Consider the following 23,004-nt stretch of genomic DNA (forward strand, 5'->3'; position numbering starts at 1 on the left):
TATTTCTAATTGTAATGTTCAAAACGTTGAAATTGAAGATTTCTCGTAAGATCGGAAAAGGCGTAACACGAAGAGCATTTGCTCTCCGATACAATGGAATACTTTGTGTGTAAAGCAAGGACAATGTGTACTCGGAAACTTTGCCAATTAGTGGGTTGTGGCCTAAATAATTGCGTCCCTATCTCGTCAAGTTAGGCAGGAGTTACCTCGCCGGCAGCTAAACTAAGATAGTCGATAGTTAGGGCTAGAAAAGACTGAGATGACGAAGGGTGATGACAACGTATCACGCAAAGTCCGGCGACAAGTTGGCGCTTTCTAGAACAGACAGGTGCAAAGTCTCATCGGATAGATTTTACACGATTATGTAAATTTTTGACAACACTTCTCGGTAAAGCTGGCGCGTCGTGAAACTATATATCCTCACGAGACTGGACACGTGCGGTCGAACCACTATTTATTATGCGGTTTTCCGTCAGCTTAGTCGTTACATGTGCATATTGCATCCTAACGCTACAAGAAAGGGAAGGTTAACGTGATTTTAAACCGTGAATTTAAAGCAGGATTTTATAGTGTGAACTTAAAGCAAAGTTTTAAACCGCGATTTGTTTTATTTGTGCGAAGGTTAAAAGCAATTTATATATTAATTAAGTGTTGATTATCACGAATGTAAATTAATATTTTTCGAAAATTTGAAAAATTCTTTGAAATTTTTCTTAAAATTGTACATTAATTTATTTATACACATACATACATTCTATGCGTACTTACACAGTAATACAGTTACAATTACACCATTAAAATAAGAATTTCAAATAAACAAATAAATTTAAGACATCTTATATATATATATATATATATATATATATATATAATATTTTTGGATTTCGTACATTATTATTTCATTTAATGTAATTATAAAAAATTCTTAAAAAAAAAGTTGCTTTATTTATTTTTCTTTCCAGATCATTTAATAATTATAATAATGTAATGATGCAAGAATGATGAGAGAAATATGTACTTCTTTTCAAGAGCGATTACAAGATACTTGTAAAGATTTCTGGGACGTTACCATTATTTCTTTCTACCTCTCTTTCTTTGACATTTTAGTTATTTTTATTGTGCAGCACTTTCTGACCCGAGTAAGCTTATTTCCTTCTCTTTCTTTCTCTCGAGGAGGACTCAACTTTAAAGACCAAGTAATTAAAGAACGGTTTTTGTACTATCACTAAAGGAAGTGTCTCGTGTTGCGAATAAACAGGTGTGTACTTTTACGGAAGTTCAAAGCTGGCAAATGGTGCGTATTAAATATCATCCGTTGGTTCTCCATCTTTCACGAGTATGTCTTATTTTATCAAGAAAGTGTGTGTATGTTTATAAATAAATATTAAATATTCTATCTAACAAAATAAAAAACTATTATTTTGTTATCTTTTATTGAAAATGTTATAAAATCGTGCAATATAAAAACATTAAACATGTTCAGTTGTATTCATTCATATTTGATTAGTAAAATGCTTGTATTTGCAGGAAAACTCTAATGTTTTATAATAAACTTCTGTTTTATTGTAATAAGAAAAAGAAATATTTTTGAAATTTTAATATACTAGGATAAAACATATATAAATAATTATATTTATATTTATATTTATAATTAAAGTGCTATTTTATAGAATGATATTAAAAATTGACAGCGACGTGCTATAAAATATCTCAAAAATGTTAAAAATTGTACTTATATATTATTCACATAATAATTATATTCTTACTATAATAAACACAATTAATATCTTATTTTCTCGATAAGGCTTAAAAATTTGAATATTTCTTCAAGTTATATTAATAAATGTCAAAATAATGCTAAATATCTTTTAAACATAGTAATAATTAAAATGCTAAAAAAAGGAATTAACAAAAAGAAAACGTGATATCTAACTTTTTCAAATTAAATAAAATTTACATGTATAAAAGATATATTATTAAATATAATTGTTTAAGAGATAAAATCACGTACATATGATTATTACTCATTTAATATGAGGGATATGTTATCATAAATCAAGAATCATGCATTCATGTTTAGTCGAAATTTAGCCGAATGTGTGGTCTGAATATACATGACTTTCAATCTTGATTTGAAGGCAGAGTTATGTCTAGTCGACCCGAAACAAGTCAAAAAGGATCGACGATTTAAGACTTTAAGGCGTAGATGCGCTTCTAATAAGTGACGTAAGGCATTTCACCGGTCCTTTATGCAATTTCGGGGACAACATGAACGACAACAGAGTCTACCACGAGAATTCAGAGTTCAGGGAATGTACCCAGCGAACAGCATGCATTAATTGTCCATTGTTTCTCCGTCCTAGAATATACCTATTCGAAATTAGCCCTTCAATATTCGAAAAAATTTAATTTCTATACATCATTTGATTGCACATTGTTTGTATATATTTTCTGAACTTTTATTTTTACAAATAAAAATAGAAAAAAGAATTTGGAAGGCTAACTTCATCTTTGCGCTTGAATTATACGAGCGCTACTAGATGCGTATATGTTTCAGGCAAGAAAAGAATTGCATTATGCAATAATAGCTTGCATCATTATTAATAACACTTACTTAACAGCTTGTTTTAATCACGTTCATAATTTCTGCGATTTATGCTGGTTATGAGAAAAATGATTTCGTCTTAGTAATCTCACAACAATTTAACAAATTATAAATGAAGTTCTGAATATATATAAATTTCACTATACAGGGTGTCTCAAAACACATAATGAATCTTTCAAAGACAGATTCCTGGGATCATCTGAAGGCGATTTTTCCTCAACGAAAATGTCGAGGCACTAATAATTTTCGATTTATAAGTGATTGGAAATAAGGGGTTTTTCGTAAACTAAACTTTGTAATAAGAAAATATTAACAAAACCACATTCTTCGATTAATTTTAAATAGAGTTTAGTTGAGTTTTAATTTAAGGCTTAATTGCAAAGATATATGATGACAAAAATCGGGAATATGCAAAAAATGATGACCTTCATCGACATTTTCGCTGAGGAAAAATCGTCTCCAAATGATTCCAAGAATCTCTGTCTTTAAAAGATTCATTATGAGTTTTGAGACATCCTGTATATATGAATATATCTTTATTAATTTATAATACCAATTAAGTTGATCTTTACTAAAAAAAATTATATAATATATAAATTAATTTTTTTCGTAAAAAAATCTCATTTATATTGCTTCTATTTAAAAGACCTTATTGATTAAACAAAAATTTCATATATATTTCTAATTTTACACGATTCTTTAAATAATTAGAAAGAGTATTTACGAAAATACAATGGATTATTTTAAAACAGTTCGTTCATAAATTTAGAAATTAGCTCTCTTCTAATACAGGCACTGAATAATTCATCTGGGATAACATCGAATATTGTGTTAGTTGAAGTGTTTCCATGAGAATATTATCATGAGTAATCCAATTTCGACAATAATCACATACACATCGATTGTACGTATATGTCAATTGTCATACTGATGATTATTGAGGATATATTGCTCATTGTAACAATATTAATCCCCTTGATTATCTAATACTCACTGATGATTATACGACTATGTTTAAATGAATATTCCCGCGATAATTGCGTGCGTCGAGCGTACTTTTTTGTATTTTTTTCAACGAGAAATACATAAATTTGCCTTTGCACAATCTCGTTGCGAGACAGGGCGCGCCAATTTCCGGATATTCCGTATGCGTTGTAGAGAAGATGCGCTAGTCAAATGCGAGCGGTGGCGCGCGAACTATTTATTCTTCGCGGTGTCTGCGGCGTAATAAAGCGAACGCGAGAATGCAGACAGAAGTCCGCCGATGCGGAAAACTTCCGTCGGAAGAAAGAAGGTGGATAGGCATGAAAAGAGGCGCATGATCCCGCAACCGCAGCCGTAGCTGCGTGTACGTATGTGAAAATTGAAAATACTTTGCATAGCGCTGCGACTAAGAGAAGCGCCGTGTGACGATTTACAGAGCGTTAATATAGAAACGCGTAGTCCGAGCCCGAATGTATATGTTCGCGCAAACTAACTAGTCGCAGAAATTTCAACGCAGAATCGAGAATGATCCTTGATGGGTGTTCATACTTGAAAGTTGTGCTTTCAAAGGGGTACCCTTTGATGGACGCAGAATTGAGAGACCATTGACAGAAGTCTACTTGAAAGTTTTACCTTCCGAGAACAATTCCGATACCAGAGAAACACTGTGGAAATTTGTTTATCTCCACCGGCTCACTTTAACTTTGCGAAGTGGTGTTATATGTGGAATTATAACACGGGGGTTTTATATACATTTTTTAAAAATATCATAGAGATATTTATACAGATTTATATACAGAGAGATATTATATAAATTATGTATATTTTATTTTTATATCTTATTATATTTATATTTATATTTTATTTTTATATTTTTATATTTTATTTTTATTTTTATGATATATTATTTAAAAAGATATAAATAATTTTATATTAAAAAATGGAATATTAATAAAAATTAGTGAAATATTAATTGTGAGACATATTAATAGTACAGATAGAGATATTGATTTGATGAATAAAAACATACGATTATATTGGGAGATTAATTTTATAACGTGAACTATATGTTACTTTGTGGAATGCGTGAAATTATGCGCGACGACGATAAATTCTAAATTATACGATATATATTGTATGAGGTGTTTATTTTGCGATAAATAGTATAGTTTGTGTGGTATTTAATGGTTTAAATAAGAGCGGTTTAATTTTACAGGAGATGTTTTAATAGCATCAATTGAATCGATAAATCGGAATTATGTTGCACAAATTACGTTATTAAAAATAATATATTTAAAAAATTTTTACAAATTACTTATTTATTTTTTATTTATAATTTTTTTGTTATCATAGTAGCATTAATATTACACAATATATAATTATACTATTATCTTGAACTACATATATCATCGCGTAAAATTTTATTAAAAATTTATTAAAATTTTTCATATTATACTTATTACAATGTTAATATTATTAATATATAATATACAATGTTAATATTATTAATATATTATAATATTGTATTGAACGGAAAATGATCATCAATTATCGAAGTTATATAGTATTCTGTGCACGCATATAGAGATAGCATTGCTGATTGGAATGAAAGATAAGCGAGCCTCTTTTGAATGCGAGTGCGATTTCGCGCGAAGACAATCTTGTCACACAAGTCGGTCGGTTATCTCGACACGGATTTCCAAAATAGTCGTAATTATAACGTTCTCGAGAACATGTTCGCTGATAGAAGGACACAGTAGGTGTAGCAAGCAAACATGGCATATCCCAACGATGATACTGGTATTAGATAACGCTATATGCGGTAGCGGTTGGTTTAAATGTTCACGTTGAACAATTGCCTCAGCCATGTAAATTAGTTGGAGAAAATATAGAATTTTCATATATTAGTTGACGACTTCTCTCAATTATGTAACATATAACTTTATATAACATATTCTTAAATGTATATAAAGTTCTATTAAATAAATTACTTTTTATTTAAAAATTTTGTTAATGTATTAATACAAAATGTCCTCTAATTAAAGAAATTGATTCCTCCAAACTGATTAATGTAAATAATTAGATCAAAAAACAAAAGGTGCGAAATAAATTAATCGAACATTATATGACATACATAAAATAATAAAATGATTAGTATACCTGGCCAAAACTTTGCTTTTACTATTTATTTTATTTTTTACCTTATGATAATATATTTTCCTTTAGAAATTTGCATTTGTAGTAAAAGTTATGAATAATATTAGAGATGTTATTAAAATCTTAAAGCATTTTTATTAAAGCAGTTTTAAACAAATAAAATAATTTACATGATATTTGTGGGAAAATAACCTCTTTAATCTTACTTATATTGTTTGATCTCTATTCTATAATATTCAATAATATTAAATAATATAAAAAATTAAATTAAAAAAAAGGAATTAAATTTTATTTTTTGGAAATTAAATATATATAATTTTTTAAATTTTAATTAGAGTATGATATATTTTGTATCACATATTTTGTCAATACTTATTGATTTCAAAATACTCAAATATAGCAGAGATCTCAAATTAAGTGTTCAAAATGCTATAGATCTACATACAGATTGGAACAAAAACACTAGGGCGCCGCCTGCTCGACGCGTTCTATCGCGACCTCAATGTATCTCACCCACCCACGCATTGACCTACCCTAACTCGGCGCTGCACCATTGAGATGTTGCTCAGCTGCAGCCGCGTACCTCGAAGGGCTGTGCGTTACGTCATGTTCACAGTCAACCGTAGTTGGCACGCGACTTCACCCTACGCAGGCACTCGAGTTTGATTTATGTACCCTATGGCGTTCAAGCGGATAGCATTCACCGATGCGAACGCCGGCAGAATTCTGTATAGAAATTGTAAAATTTGAAAAAGAAAAATTTTTTAAAATAAAAAGAAATCATCTCCAATATATATTTTTATCTCCATATATTTTTTATTTATTTTCTTTTTTATGTATTTAACTATTTTATATTTTTAACTTTGTTTTATATACGTATTAGTTTTTTCGGTACACTTCTCTACAGTATTCGTCATCGGTGACATTTTTAAAAATAACACAACCAGATTTATATATTTGTATCATTGTTTAATAGATTATTTACAAAATAAATATAAAACTTTGTTAAATATTTTTTTAGATGAATTATATCTTTTTGTTTTTTTACAATTATTTATATATACTTTTGTAAAAAGAATTTTTAGTTTTTTTCATAAACTATACATTATTACAAATTAAATAATAAATACTCTCATATTTTAAATATCTATTTATTACACGTATTGTTACATTTATATGTATTTTTAAATTGACAAAATAATTTTAAAAGAAATTATATTTTTCTTAATTGCATGATAGGATATTTTTAAAATAAAATAGATAATTATCAAAGTTTTTTTGAGTTTGAGATAAAATTATTTTAAAAAGTTTATATAGAAAATATTTCTACAAAAAGAATAAAAATCTTGGAAAATATTTTTACTTTAATAAAATATAGAATGACTCTTTGCAGTTACATTACTTAATATAAAAAAGAATGTTTATCTATCTGAATTCGATAATAAGTTATTTCAATTCTTAGTATATAATGTTTATTTTATTTTATTCTATTCTTCTCATATTTATAATATATACACACATAATATTTACAGAAATGCAATCGCACTTTATTTTCTTCCTGAGTGTGTGACAGTGTTGATAGTGTTGATGTTCACCGGCATTTCTAAAAAAATAGCCAATCCTTTTTATTTTTTTCTGCGCGAAGCATCGACCGGAAGCAAAAGTGTTGACGTGCCAAAAAATTGATTTCAAATGACATCTATGAATGGCAGTATCATACCACGTCAAGTATTTAATATACAAGATATCTGCAAATAGCATACAGTGGAATAACAAATATTTATTTTTTAAGTAATTTTTATTTAAAATTTTCCTTTTCAAACACTTTATTTATATAAATATAACTGCATTTTTAAATATTGTAGTTAAAGTGCTTTAAATCTGCAAATCATTATTAAAAGAAAATCATTTAAATAATAAATTAAAAATTAAAAAATTTTATTGAAGTGTCATATATGTGCGCGCGCGCGTGTGTGTGTAACTATTATTTGTATGTATATATGTATGTATGTATGTATGTATGTATGTATGTATATACTATGTAATTAATATTTGGTATATATATATATTTTTTTTAATATTATATTGAAAGTTTTTATTTCTTTTTCTTCTTCTATCTTTTCATATCAACTAAATAAATATGACTTATTGAAAGCATCATAACTGGATTGCATTTAAATATCGATCTTCAACAAATATTTGCGAGAATTTTATTCCGCGCAAAGCCATCAAAGCAAACATTATATATATGGAAAATTAAATATATTCGCGCATGTGTATATACACGTGTTTGCGCGCGTTCACACATGTATATTACTCATCAATGAAATAAATATACGGCTATTATTTACCATTTTAGTTAGTTACTCTGACTAAAAATATTAATTATATTCCTGCTTAAATTTTAATTAACAAAAATATTTATAAATTGTTTTTAAAGAATATTTATGTGAAATAGTTATATGCAAAATCAATTAATACATTATATGTTATTTATTATATATTAATATATATTTATAACAATTAATATTTTAATATATTATTAATTAGTAACAAAAAGTATAATTAATATACATATTGTTTCAAAAGTTATTTTTCAAAATTGAATTTTATTTAAAAATATTAAACATCTCTTATTACTGAATTTCTGATAATATTTCAATTTCAGATTTTGTGGTATTCATATACCAATTACGTTCAATATTATTTTTTGTATACGATATTCTCCAAAGCTTTTTATTTAATTATATCAATTTTTGTGTATGCAAAAATATAATAAATACTGCAAATATCACAGAATAAACTCATGATATTATATGTTTACTTATTAAATTTCTTAAATGATTGCAGAAAATCTTTCGGAAGTTGAGGTCGCAATAGGACATCCGTCTTTAATTTTCAATTCGATTTTCTATTAAATTAATAATCTTTAATATTTAATCCTTAGTCTTCATTCTTCGGCCTTTATTCTTCAATTCCTAATTTTCGCTAACATTTTATAATCATTATTGGAACTAACAAATCAATTTTATATATATATATATTATAAATCCTTTTCCTTTACAAGGAATCTTTCATATTAGCGTATCAAACCGGTTGTGAGAACATATAATATATGCATACTCAAAACTATAACTCGCGAAGATTATGCCAGGCGAAAAAGCTGGAGCGCCGCAAAAGCTCGATGTTAAGCTAAGTTTCCCTCTCGCATCAATGGCACGTACACAGAAGGGGTAGGCGTGGCACTCTGCGTCGGATGCTCGCGCGTGCACCCGACGCGAAGGGATGAGATGGGCACGAGCAAGAGGGTAGATACGTGCGTGCGGAATGTCGCGCGAGACGAAGATAGAGACGAGGACGGAGTTATTTCGCGAGATGAAAGGGAACGGACGACGCATGCGAGTGAGACGAGGAGGACAAATGAAGGAGAAGCGAGGAGCAAAAGAGAGAGAGAGAAAGCGAGAGGGATTGAAACCGGGGGTGAAATAGCGGGTAAAGGAAAGCGCTGCGAGGAACGTTCTTCCTCGTCCCATCAATGCGAGCGAGAGAGATGGGGAATGCGCGCCGTGAAAGAGAGAGGGAGCGTGCAAGTGCGAGGGTGAGCCGGATAGAGAGAGAGACGGAGATACAGGGCGCGAGACCGCGCGACGCTTTCAGTCACCGCCCGATCCTCGGCGCGCACGGTTTCGGAGTGGGTGTTTCTCTGTCGCGGAAGTATAATCGGCGATTTAAATGGAGGTCCGTCGTGAAACGATAGTCGTGTGATCGACATGCCGAGTAGGCACACTGCGAGAAAGTAAAGTGGTACAATTCTCCTGAGAAAATCGCGAAGTTTCGGAAAAAGGAGAAGTGCGCGAGTATATCGCGATATCGAGATTTCGACTGTAAAATCGACTTGTAAGAAGTGCGATGAAAATTAGAAAGAAAACTCCGAAAGAACCATGGCTAATGTGCTAAATGTCACTATCGTGTATAAATAAAAACTCGTGCAATCGCGCTCGAATGCGAAATAAATCGGGACCAATCGATATATAAATGAAGATACTCGTTATTTGAAGTGCAAGAATTTTGCGAAAGTTCGTGATCTTTAACTTATTTAGATTTTAGGTATTTTTAATCGAGACAGTATCGATTAGTCGGAGACTTACATCGATCATGTAGTTGCGAGACGGTGTCTCGATGATGAGAAACTGAATCGCGGATGGTGTTTTAGAATTAAGTGGTGCGAAAAACGACATTTTTCGGCAATTTTATTTGGAAACTCTTAGTGTATATATCTATAAAAGTGTAAGGTGAACGCGAATAAACGACCATCCCCTTCGGATTCATCTCACGAGATGAGGGTTCTTCAAACATTGCTGTCAGACTAAATCGAATTAGGTGAGCAAAATTCAAAAGCATTTTCCCATATATGTCAGCAAACGAATTTTTTGACAGGATAGGAAAGAGCTGTCAAAAAATTCGTTTACTAATATATAGTGTATATATTTTCAATTTTCTATTACTTTTTAATATTTTTACGTAGATTTTAATATAATTTGAAATGTATTACAATAGATTAGTGTGGAAAAGTGAAAAAAAAATTTTTATGCATATTTATAATTCAAATGAAAAATATTCATATATTTTCAATTTTCTATTGTTCTATTCCATTGTTTTTAAGTATACAGTGTATATCTTTTCAATATTCTATTATTTTTTAATATTTTCACGTAGATTTTAATATAATTTGAAATGTATTATAATAGATTAGTGCGTGGAAAAGTGAAAAAAAATTTTTTATGCATATTTACAATTCAAATGAAAAATATTCATTAATCTAAAGTCAAATACAATACACTATTATAGTTAATATTTACAATTAAAATTAAAATTTCACACACACACACATATATGGAGGGGAGACCGGGGACAAAAGTAACAACGTCATGAAAGTAACAAGCCTCGTAATAAATTACACAATATGTTGAATAATTTGTATATAATTTGTATATAATTTGTGTATTTTTTATATAATCAAATGCATACGTCCCGATTCTCTTCTTCTTCAGCTAATTGTTGTAGAACGATCGCGCCGATTGCACATGCAGGAGTGAAATTAGTGTATTTGCATTATTCATCTAAGTATTTTTTGTTTTAGTTTTTTTGTATCTATGCCTAACTAAAGTGTATATATTGACATAATTATTTGCCGGTGTATTCTTCTAAAATGTATTCATAAGTTTTTATAATTGATTTGGCTAAGTCTTGCATCATATTTAGGTTATAATGCTGTGGACGAAAGTAATAATGCTTAAAGTATAAGGGCTGGTCCCATAATAACTGTACCAAAGGCAGTTCTTATTACGTATGCCATAATTGTGATTCGGAATAGATATCAATCTCTTTTGTATAAGTAGTTATCATGCAATTTTTACACTATTATTTAGAATTAAATTATTATTTAGACTTAAAAAACTACAAGACTGGTGATATTAAGTATAATTATTTTATGATATTATTTATAATTATTTTGCTTAACGAAGATTATTTCTTTTAAGTTTTTCAAAGATGATAAAAATAAATATTTATTTTATTTTTTATTTTAATATAATATAATACAAATTTATAAAAAAAGTTATCATGCTTAATAAAAAATTATAATAAAAGTTGCCTTAAATTGAAAAAAAGTCATATTTATTTTATTTTTCCGAAACTAAGAACTGGTACTTTTATCCCCAGACTATGTTACTTTCGTCCCCGGCCCCCAGGATAAAAGTAACAATCAACGTACTTGCAAAAAACTATAATAGCTCTTTAAATATCTATCATTTGAGATTGAGACAATAATAAAAATTAGATATAATAATAAAAGTTTTAATAATAGGAGCAATAAATGGAGTTTTTTAACATATAATCTTTTTTTTATATCTTTAACGATAATTAATTAGTGACCTATAATACAAAAAATGTTATTTTTGTTCCCGGTCTCCCCTATATATGTATTTTCTTCAGTAGTATCTTACATAATTTTCTAAATTTATCTAATAAATTTTTGTAAATTTACTTTTACAATTTACTTTGTAATATTACATTTGCAAAATTAATACAAAATTCATATGAATACTACTTTTGTCTGCAGTCTCTATAGTAGCATTTAATTAACTTTAAATTTGAACAGTGCTTCTGTTCAACATACTCTGTATTAATATCGTTACAATGTCAATTTATATTATTATAGTTAAAATTATTATTATAATTATAAACTAGCAATAATGCAAATTAGGATATCTTTAATTAAAAATTATTTATCTCAACTATATTATAAAAATAATATAATTATAATAATAATAAAATATTAATTTAAAAGAAATAATTTCTTAAGATATCACAGAAATATGTGTCAAGTAAAACGTATTAAAGTGTATTTACTTTAATAACAAAATACATGCTGTTTCTCAAAGCTTTTCGTAAAGCTTTTAGAAAGCTTTTTGAAAAGTGTGTTTTTTAATTTTTCTTTATAAAAAATAAATAAAAAAGTTATTAATTTTAACGCAGTAATTTTTCTTCTATCTTTTGCATTTCTAGGCAGATCTTTGAGATAACAAATTGCAACAATTATTATTATAAAAAAAATCTGAATAAAAATCTATAAAAAAATAAAATGAAAAAGAAGTAAGAAATTTCTCATCAATATACTGCTTACTTTTTCCACACTTTATGAATTAAAAATTCAAATTTTTTTAAACTCTATTTTTGGGAAGTTTTAATATATCTCGATCGATTTGTACTATTTTCGATATTTTAATTATTATTCGTAATTTATTTCTGTCACAAAATTCGCATTTTCTTTCAATCTATATATATAAGAATTTATAAACGATAACATAAAATTCTCTAAAATTCACGAGGTCATTGCACATAAAGAACGATCGTTATAAATAATATGATGTTAATTGTAAGAGAAAAACTGCGCGGTATAAATTTATATCAATATTAGAAATGAATTATATCCAGTTTTGTATTTTCGCGTCTGACTTATAAGCATGACTAGTCGCGAAATAAACAGACGAATGCGAATGGGGTGTTCTAAAAGTGTCGGCTGAGACCCACGGATCGACCGACGAAGGAGAAAATGTTATTTCGCTAATGGAAAGTGGGATCCGCAAATCGGCGGCATCGCGGCGTTCGTTCACTTCTTTGTCTTTTGGGGTCCGTTACTCCGTGGGCTTTTCAATTTAAAACGGCTTTCAAGAGGAACGAGGAGAAGGGTCGTTCGATCGATATCGAGCGGGCCAAATGGCACCGGTAAATTGGAATTGTTACCGATAACGACATTGTCAGAATCAGTCGTGGTTGCATGTCCTTAGAAATCATTCCGTAATTCAAGTATAACTTTTACCGAATACAAATCTTGCAGTAATGAACGACATTAGATTTTCGATCGCACGATGTCTTGTGAAACCATTGTTACGAATCTTGTTAGAGGTCACAAAGACTTCAGAAATATATAATAACCTTTCTTTTGATAGTGCCTCTATAAATCAATTTTTATAAAAATTTTTACACAACAGATACAAATTTTTTCCATATAAATATAACATTCGAGGAATTGCTTTCTCTTAAATTATAATAAAAACATATTTTCTGATATGAGAATAATATAATTGTAATACATTTGTAATATATTTGCAATACATACAAAATATACTGTAATATAATTTAATAAATTAATCATTAAATTTAAAATTATATTTTTCTGGTGGAATAATACTATAAAATATAATTTTATAAATAAAATTATATTTTTGTAAGAACAAATATATACGTATATACATATACATACATTATGTATGCACATCCACAATAGATAAGACACAGAAATAACTCTGTTTCTTCTTCGAAACATGAATAAAAAATATCTATTTTATATTTAAAATATCTATTTTATATTAAAAATATCTATTTTATATAAAATATCTATTTTATATAATGTTCTTCAAGATTTATATAGAGGCCTCTAAAATATATCTGTTTAAAAAATCATTAAAATTGCTATAGTTAAAATTGTAGTTTGATATAAAATTCCTTTCAATTCTCTCCTCGGCTCTTTCTTTCTCAGCTCGGCATATACATGGCTGATTTTTAATTAGTTGATTCAAGCTGAATCAGTTGCGAAGTTCGCAGTAGCATCAAAGGCAAACTCGTAAATCCCGTATCATTATTACGACATTCGTTAGAAACTTCCGGTCTTGTCTTTGACGTCGCCGAGTTACCGCGCGCACTTCCAGTTTCGTCATATCGCACGGTTGATTCAGTATATACTGATCGCACAGTTTCGCTGTTATGGCCGTAACGTCGCTTATTGCGAAAAGTTATAGCTTTGCCGGCGCGCGCACGTTCGAAAATGTACATATGTATGTAGATGCAGCGCGGAGAGAGAAAGGAGAATTTTCATAAATTCTGATTAACGCGCGATAAAGCACACTATCCAAGATTATATATGCACTCCAGGTGATGATGCGTTTAAGTGCGAAAACAGTTAACTTGTCAAAAAGTAACGTAAAGTGTTCAATGCTGTGATTTACGTAATATGTACTTGGGTTTATAATTTTTATTATTTTTATTTTTTTATTTTTATTATTTATGTAGAAACTAACACGGAATTTCGTATCAATTGATTGGTCAAATTATTCGATTTACGAGGTATTACTATTTTTTTCTAACGAAATAATATAACTGTGAAGTTGTAGAAAGTATGAAAATGTTTGTTACTTCGCATGGATTATATAATTTTCACTTCTAAAATATGCAGTATATAACTGAATAACGGAATCTCTCAAAATAAAATCACCAAGATACCTTTAATATAAAATATATAAAAAATGTAACATATAATCTTTCTGTAAAAAATTTTTTTCTTAAAAACATCTATCTCTATTATATTAAATTTATTAGAAAATTATTCAAATTTAGTCGCAAGGTCTGCACATATAAAAAGTCGACACATAAGCACAAGAGATACAGGAGCAAAGAGTTAATTTCGCGCATTTATTCCGTCATAATGTTGGTTGTTGCGTTTCAGTAAGATTAATACTCGGATTAATACTACTTTATCGTGGCAAATAACATGGTAAAAATCATGATGTTGGATTCGTTATTTTTTTTAATGAAAATATTTTACAGCAGCCATAGCGAATACTTTGATATACCGGCAGAGTAATGAAATCGACTTTTTAATTAAGTAAAATTAGTGACACCGAACACTCGCGTAAATTATTGATACGCTCGAGAACTCTCGCGCAAACTGTCCGTCTCGTGCATTTTCATTCGCTTAACGCCTCGTGCGCAACGAAGAAGAGAACTTAATTATATAACGTTGAAACGAGAGAGGGAAAAATGTTAACATTCGTTAGTATCATCGGATAAAAACTTATGACGACTCGAGCGAAAAGAAAATGGATCGGTCATTTCGCGCATGTTTTCAATTTAACTTCTAATTAATTGTCAACAGTTAAATATCTTTGTAATTTAGGCTTTACAAATGTAGGGCATTGAATACGTATTTTATAATTTCTGTTTGAATAAACAATTCGTACAATGTGGATTTGCACCCATGCGTCCGTTTTAATGGAGATTTGTAATTTTGAAATTGATTTTTCTCTGTAAAAACATCGATGCTATTGAATCAATAATATGTATAATTATTTGTATGGCTTTATAAACCGCTCTGTATATTACAAAATAATCGATTACACGATATGAAATATTGGTATCCTGTTAAAGTAATGTAGAAAATAATTGGTTTTGTATAAATACGCGATGTTTGATCATGAAGAAGTCATGCATAATATTTCAATAATTTTCATGTAATCAAATATAACAGTATGAAAAGTTAAAAGTATTAAAATCGTTTATTAATAAACTTTTTCTATATTACTATGTGTCACGTTATCGCCATCATGTCGACAGAATTTATACATGACTGTGTTATAAATCAGTTAAATCGCGAACTATTATTTTTCTAACACATCGCTCACACACGAATGACATTGATTGCTAGACGTGCTTTGCTTGACGATTTCTAGCCTCGCGATAGTGCTCTGACGTAGAATATGAAACGTTGACATTTATGATAAATACAAATGCACGTCCGTCCATTGTGCCGACAAAAGATCATTTAGATTCGTAAAAATAATTCCGGAGAAATAGTAATAAAAGGAGATTATTTTTAAGCAACGATTTAATCGAAATCCCGAAATAATTTCATGTAATTCATTAGAATGCTCGAGTATAATTTCAATATCTTATAGTTGTTTCTAAGTAAATATTCTTTTGAAAAATTATGACATTTAAAGTATTTGTACACAGATAAATAAGAATATATGGCAAAAAAAAATAAGAATGTTTTATTTATATATGTAAGTGTGCATAAATATATACATAAAGAAATATTGTTCTTGTCAAAACTTTTTCATATACAAATTTCCCAAATAATATATATATATATATATATATATATATATATATATATATGTTTATGCACATACATATAAATAAGGCAAGCAAGAACTTCTTTTTAGAAATTGTTTTATGATTATGATGATCTATTTTTCCACTTATTTTTGTACGATTAGTTTTGCGTGTATGTGTCAAATAAAAATGTATGTTTTTGACTTCATGATCTCTCTCTGATCTTTAATTGCATATATATGTTTCATTAAAAACTACTCTACATTCAAGTAAATAAGAAAGTAGATTAATTGCTATGAAAAGAGAAACTGCATCAACATTAAATCGATGAAGCATTTCAGTTTTGTCTTGAGATATTTCTGGCTTCTCAATAAACATTTAGTCTCTGGAAAGAAAAGAGAGAGAGAGAGAGAAAGAGAGAAAGAGAGAAAGAGAGAGAAAGAGAGAGAGAGAGAGAGAGGGAGAGGGAGAGAAATATATCTAGGTATTTCACTTGTTTTGCTAGTGAATATCGGTGAAATATCTACATATTTCACTTTCTTTGCTTCTAAATGTACGCCACGATAAGATCTATAGATATTTTTCTTCTAATAATAAATCATCGCAAAAACTACAAATTTTTCATCGGAATCATATAAAAGAGTTACAATTAATTCTAAAAAGATTTCATCCTATAATATTAATCATTCAGAAAATAATAAAAAATAATCACAAGCGAATAATAATAGCTTCTAATCAAACATTTCATCTCAAACGTTTTGAACAGACAAGTAGATAATATATAATATATTCTTTAAAATTTCTTTCCTAAGTTTAATATCTTAAGAAACTTCATTTTAACAAAAGTTTAATTTAATATTAAATTAAAAAATTATGTAATTACTTGAAACTCGTACTTTTTGAGAAGCTCCGGTAAGAAATTCCATTTATCAATATTTTAACTGAAAAAGAATCAACTTTAAATTTCATCATTAAAATTGAAAAGAAATATCGATATTTTAACTGAAAAGGAATCAACTTTAAATTTCATCGTAAAATTTAAAAACTATTAATTCTAGCAAACTATTAATTCGTGCGTAAGTGTAACAGATTAGGATATTAATCCTAGTACTGTTAGGTAAATATCGTGGTAATCGTTTTTGATGTGAAATATTTGCCAGGTAGGAATAGAAGTTTAGAACAATATTGGAGTCTGCACAATATTGGGATGATTTGTCGTTATGCATGCATTCTCGAGAAAACAAGGGATTCGTATTAACTGGGATAATTTGTAGCTCTATGAATTATACGTAAATCTATGCCCGATAGATTATGCATCGCGGGGCAATGACATAAAACTTGCGAGAATATAATTTTCGATCGAACATTTGCCGAGACTACGCACATTAATTATCGCTGTAATTTTATCGCATGCATCCCTATAATGCACGCACAATGCAACGCGTCTATTATTATTCCATTAACGATATGACGGCGATCTACCGCACATGCGAAATCGATTTGTTCTAATTTAGAGCTCTTTATCATCGTAAAAGAAAAATGGATAGATCGCGGCATATGCACGTGATAATGCCTATGTACAGCTGATTCATTCATTGTCAATCATGTGAAAACGCGTGATCGCACGCGAAGCGAGCACGCGAATTATGACGTTGTAACAGCAGATTTGCTGTCACACGAAGCGCGTGTCTATTGACGTTTATTAATCGCGTTTTATGTTATTATTTGTTCTCCTTGCGTGAAATATTGTAAACACCGAACAATCGCCGAAAAATTATTAGCAGAAAATTGTTTACTCAATAGAATATTTGGTTAAAACAACATGAATTAATTATATTTCATCGCGGTACACAGATATATCTTGCATCATCAAGAAAATGTTTCAAAACTTGAATATTTAATGAATGTGAAAAAAATTAAATCGACTTTAAACAATAATTGCGGATTTATGTTGCAAAATTATAATATTGTTTAAGATAGTTGTATTACAATTAGATATACGTACGTATATATATCTTCACGAGATTTATTTTCTTTTTTTTTAGTTTTTCATTTTATTATTTTATTTATTAAATAGGTTTTTACCTCTTTTCATATATAGGATGTCCCAAAAGTCCTGGATCGGTCGAATATTTCATAAACTATGCACTTTAAAAAGAAATGTTTCAGACAAAAGTTGTATGGCTTGAAGGGGGCCATCAGATAGTGGCAATGATTTGACATGGGAGAGTCATTTGAAAGTCACGTGAAGATCACCGTCAATTTCTTAAATGGAACCCCCTATTTTTTATTACATATTCGTATAGCTTATCTCGAGAGCTTTCCAAAAAACTCTAATAAAGTATTTCTTCATTGAGTACTTTTCGAATTATGAGGCTTGAAATCATTTCTTAATTTTGCATAAAATATCTAGTAAAATATTCATTTTTCGATTATCTTACCTTAATAATTTTATGTACAAAATAATGAGAGGAATCAATTGGTGTAAAGAAAAAACATAGTTGTTTTTAAGAAAAAAATATGTAATTTGCAATTAACAATTACATATTTTTTTTAAACAACTATGTGTTTCCTTTACACCAATTGATTCCTCTCATTATTTTGTACATAAAATTATTAAGGTAAAATAATCGAAAAATGAATATTTTATTAGATATTTTATGGTTTATGCAAAATTAAGAAATGATTTCAAGTCTCATAACTCGAAAAATACTCAATGAAGAAATACTTTATTATAGTGTTTTGGAAAGCTCTCGAGACAGGCTATACGAATATGTAATAAAAAATAGGGAGTTCCATTTAAGAAATTGACGGTGATTCACGTGACTTTCAAATGACTCTCCCATGTCAAATCATTGCCACTATCTGATGGCCCCCTTCAAGCCATACAACTTTTGTCTGAAACATTTCTTTCTAAAGTGCATAATTTATGAAATATTCGACCGATCCGGGATTTTTGGGACACCCTGTATAATATTTTCGCAAGATTTGTTCTTAATTTTAACGATATTTATCAAATATCTTGTTGGCTTATGTTCAATATTGAAAGCATAAAATTTGTTGTCTTAATTTAATCGACAAATATTCGCGTACGGTATGTTGTGATTAAATTGTATGAATTTTTGGTAAATTAATCATTTCTCATTGTTTAAATGTATTTAAAAAATGACGTTTCTCGTGAAGCGTGTCGACATCATTTCCACGTGGATATTGAAAATCGGTTAAATGAGATAATGAGCCACAACGTTCGCTTGATCGCGCGAAACTCGTCGAGAGTCCTATAAATAGAATTGACGTGCGCAATTTAATTAGCAATTAATTCAACGAAGGAAATAGCATCGTTGCAACAAGTGATGTTCGCGAGCAATTAAATTGATATTCTCTTTACGCTGAAGAAATAATTTTATTATTTAATTCGCGGCTTTCGAAAAAAGAAAATGCGACACTTACCAAAAATTATTAACCGTGTGGAGCTACGTTTTAAATCGCCATCAAAGATTATAGATTATATTATACCTTCTCTCTCAACATTACATCGCTTTCTATATTTTGCACTGATACTATAGTTAGTCGAAAGCAGACAGAGTTATTCAGGCTACGTGTATATGCACGTAATGTATGCATTGGCCGGATATGAATACAAGTAAGGATACTCTTATCGAGATATCTCAATGTGCTGTGATGCTACGTGACCTAACTTACATTAGTCTTATCGACACGGTATTATACCGCCTGCGAGATTGAAGTTGGTAGACCAGAAATGGGTCTGTATAACCACGAGCCCTGAGCTCGATGGACTTCCCACCAAGTTGCAAATCAGCTTACAGTAACATCACGAAGAAAATGTCGCAACAAATTTGCAATCTTTGTATTTCATGCAGAAATTCCAACAGGATTGTCTTCTTTACACAAATTGCACTCTCAGATAGAAATTTCAATATCTCAATACTGGATCATCATCGATGGCATTGTGGCTCGAAAATGAAAAGCAAGAAATAAATTATAAGTCTAGAATAACGTTGATTGTTTTCTTTCCGAATGTATCAATGTTGTATAAAAAGCTATATAATATTTATTATCAATAAACGCATATTATATGTGTAATACTGATTAATAATTAACGGAAAAATTTTTGATAGTAGGATTGAGATTCTATCTTTTTAAACGAACTCATTTTTTCCCATAAAAGCATAGAAAGAGAATTACAAAACTAATATATATGATTCAACAATAATTTTAAATTCTCTTAGAGATTGCAAAACTGCATATGTGTGTATTTTTGTCTTTAACTCATGACACCTTAAGTTCGCGACTGAACACAGGTCGCAAATAAGATTTATTCTCAACGACGATGAAAGGTAGCGAGGTAGCGAGCTATTAGCATATCTGAGTTCGACGAACGACAGTAAGACGAAGATAGAACGTGAGAAAAACGGCAATTTCCTAGATAGAAGAATTTATGTGAATACCGTCTGTTCTTGCTGCAAGTGAACCGTGCACAATGCTTAACGTCTAGTCACCTAAATATACATAACCGTGTCTCAACGCTATCAACTTGGATATAAAATCCCATTAAATCGCACAACCTGTGTGAAAAATCAATTTCTCGAATTTGTCTCTTTATTGCTGCTCGTTAAATTTATTTCAGTCGACTCACAAAGAGATTTATTCCTTAATAAAAATTCAAATTTAGTGATAAATAATTTCCAATTTCCGGACAACAAAAAAATACAATGATAAAATCAAAATTCTAAAATTAAATTAAAATCTCGAAAATATTAAAATTTCAGGAAATTTATCGAATAAAATATATGATTTTACTTTTAATCTAATATTTTATGTAAAAAAAGTTCGATATAAAAATTCATAATATTAAAATTAAATGTTAAAAATATAAATAAAAAAATACTTTTAAAAAATACTTTAAAAAAATATTATTTAGTTATAACAATCAATAACAAAAATTTATTGATAATAAAAAATGTAAATATAATAAAAATAAAATAATAATTGATTTTAAATCTATTGTTATTTTGATATAAATGCTGAATTTGATATAAATAAGTTGTCCTCTTTGCACAGGACTTCAAACTTAAACATTTGGCAATTTCACACCTTTAAAATTCTACAAACATATTGTCTAAGTGTTGAAGGTGCTATTCGTGAATGCTATCTTATTAGTATCAAACTTTTTTTATCGCGTATACCAAAGTGAAAAGGGAAAAGAAAAATGTTATATGTGTAATACTTTCCATCTATACATTATGTAAGAGATTTCTTAATATAAATTTTTCTTATTTCACGATTATAGTAGTTTGTAAATGAGATTATTGTATTATGACAGATAAATTTTATTAAACAATTACATTATCTCTTATCCTATCTTTTTTGCCTTCATTTTCATAACACGATTTGTTTTATCAGTAGTAGCTGGCACAAAGTGCTTTTCCCTTCTTTCTTCGATAATGTCAGGTTTAATGAAGTATAATGCGCATTTTATTTTTACGAATAACTTTAATGATTATGCGCGAACTCGCAAATTGACAGGATCCGCATTTCAGCAACCACATCAGATAATCCTTGAATTAAGTTTAAGACGCGGAAATATGGCGGTATACTCGTAATGCATGGCATCGTCGATCTCGACAGTCTCCTCAGGAAATGAAAAGCAAGTTTTCGCCACGAGATGTTAACAACACGCGGCAACTTCTAGCAGAGATGAGAAGCGTCGGTACTGTAAATAGAATTCCTTTTGTTAACATCGGAGAGGATAATGCGAAATATGAAACGCCGAAGTAAAAGCCGCGCCCTTTCTACACGTATAATCGAAATCCGCATAACGATCAATATTTGCATTCAATTTACATGAAACGCGAAATATATATTATGCATTATTCTCGGAAAATTGCGCAAAGTAACTGTCTATATATTTTGCTCTAATAATTCATTCGTTTGGCGACGCGGACAAAAACGCTCCTCAACGAGGACATTATTCAACTAGCTAATAAAGTTTGAGATTTGACCCTAACTAGCAATGACTGCTTTATAGTCGAGTGCAATAATATCGACGAATAAAGATTATGAACAGTAGTATAATGTAAAGTTAATTAAAAATATTGTAAATATATATAAATATATATTAAAGAATATAATGATATAAAAAGAGAAAAAAAGACAGAAAGAGAAAGAAAGAGAGGAATGGGAGAAGAATTTATTTTTTATACTTTCCAAAATTTGAGATAAAATGAAACAAATTCTTTCTCTCTTTTTCTTTTTTCTTCTACAGATTTAAATAAATTATCAAGATTATTTTTAAATTTCAAATTTAAGAAATGCTAATTGTTACTATTTCTACGTATTTTTATCTATAGAGAAAATATAAGTTTATTTTCTTTTTTATTTACTATACTTTTTTGGTTATTGTGTCTTTCATATTCTTTTAGTTACATAAATTCACTTTCTTATGCAATTCTTTACATTAATTTTGAACAAATATTTGATTATTGTATTATAATAGTAAAAGGAAGGATTTATGTACTATTATTTGTGAATTGTTACTGTTGATATACATCATATTGCAAAATATGAAATATGTACAAATATTTTATATATTTGAGTTATTAAATACACAGAATAGCGATATTGACTTTTTTTATTTAGAATAATCAAACAATTTAAGAGTAATATAAAATCGCGATCTCTCTTTCTCTCCGTTCTCTCCGTGCATTTTGTTTTTATAAAAAAAAATAGAAAAAACATAACATCTATATAAATTATATATAATAGTAACAAATAATAATAAACAG

The 23,004-nt window shown here is 28.9% G+C and overlaps 1 protein-coding gene across 2 annotated transcripts in view; it reads left to right on the top strand.

The window, feature by feature from the left end:
- Window positions 1-9,419: 9,419 nt before the first annotated feature.
- The window catches only part of LOC105254355, a 312,818-nt gene continuing 299,233 nt past the window's right edge, over window positions 9,420-23,004 (top strand). For both annotated transcript variants that reach the window (XM_025411870.1, XM_020028472.2), the window contains exon 1: window positions 9,420-10,126. The gene's annotated coding sequence lies outside the window, so the exon portion shown is untranslated. The remainder of the gene's footprint in view (window positions 10,127-23,004) is intronic.

The sequence above is a fragment of the Camponotus floridanus genome, unplaced genomic scaffold (genome assembly GCF_003227725.1).
Source record: "Camponotus floridanus strain SB8 unplaced genomic scaffold, Cflo_v7.5 scaffold44, whole genome shotgun sequence".
NCBI lineage: Eukaryota > Metazoa > Arthropoda > Insecta > Hymenoptera > Formicidae > Camponotus > Camponotus floridanus.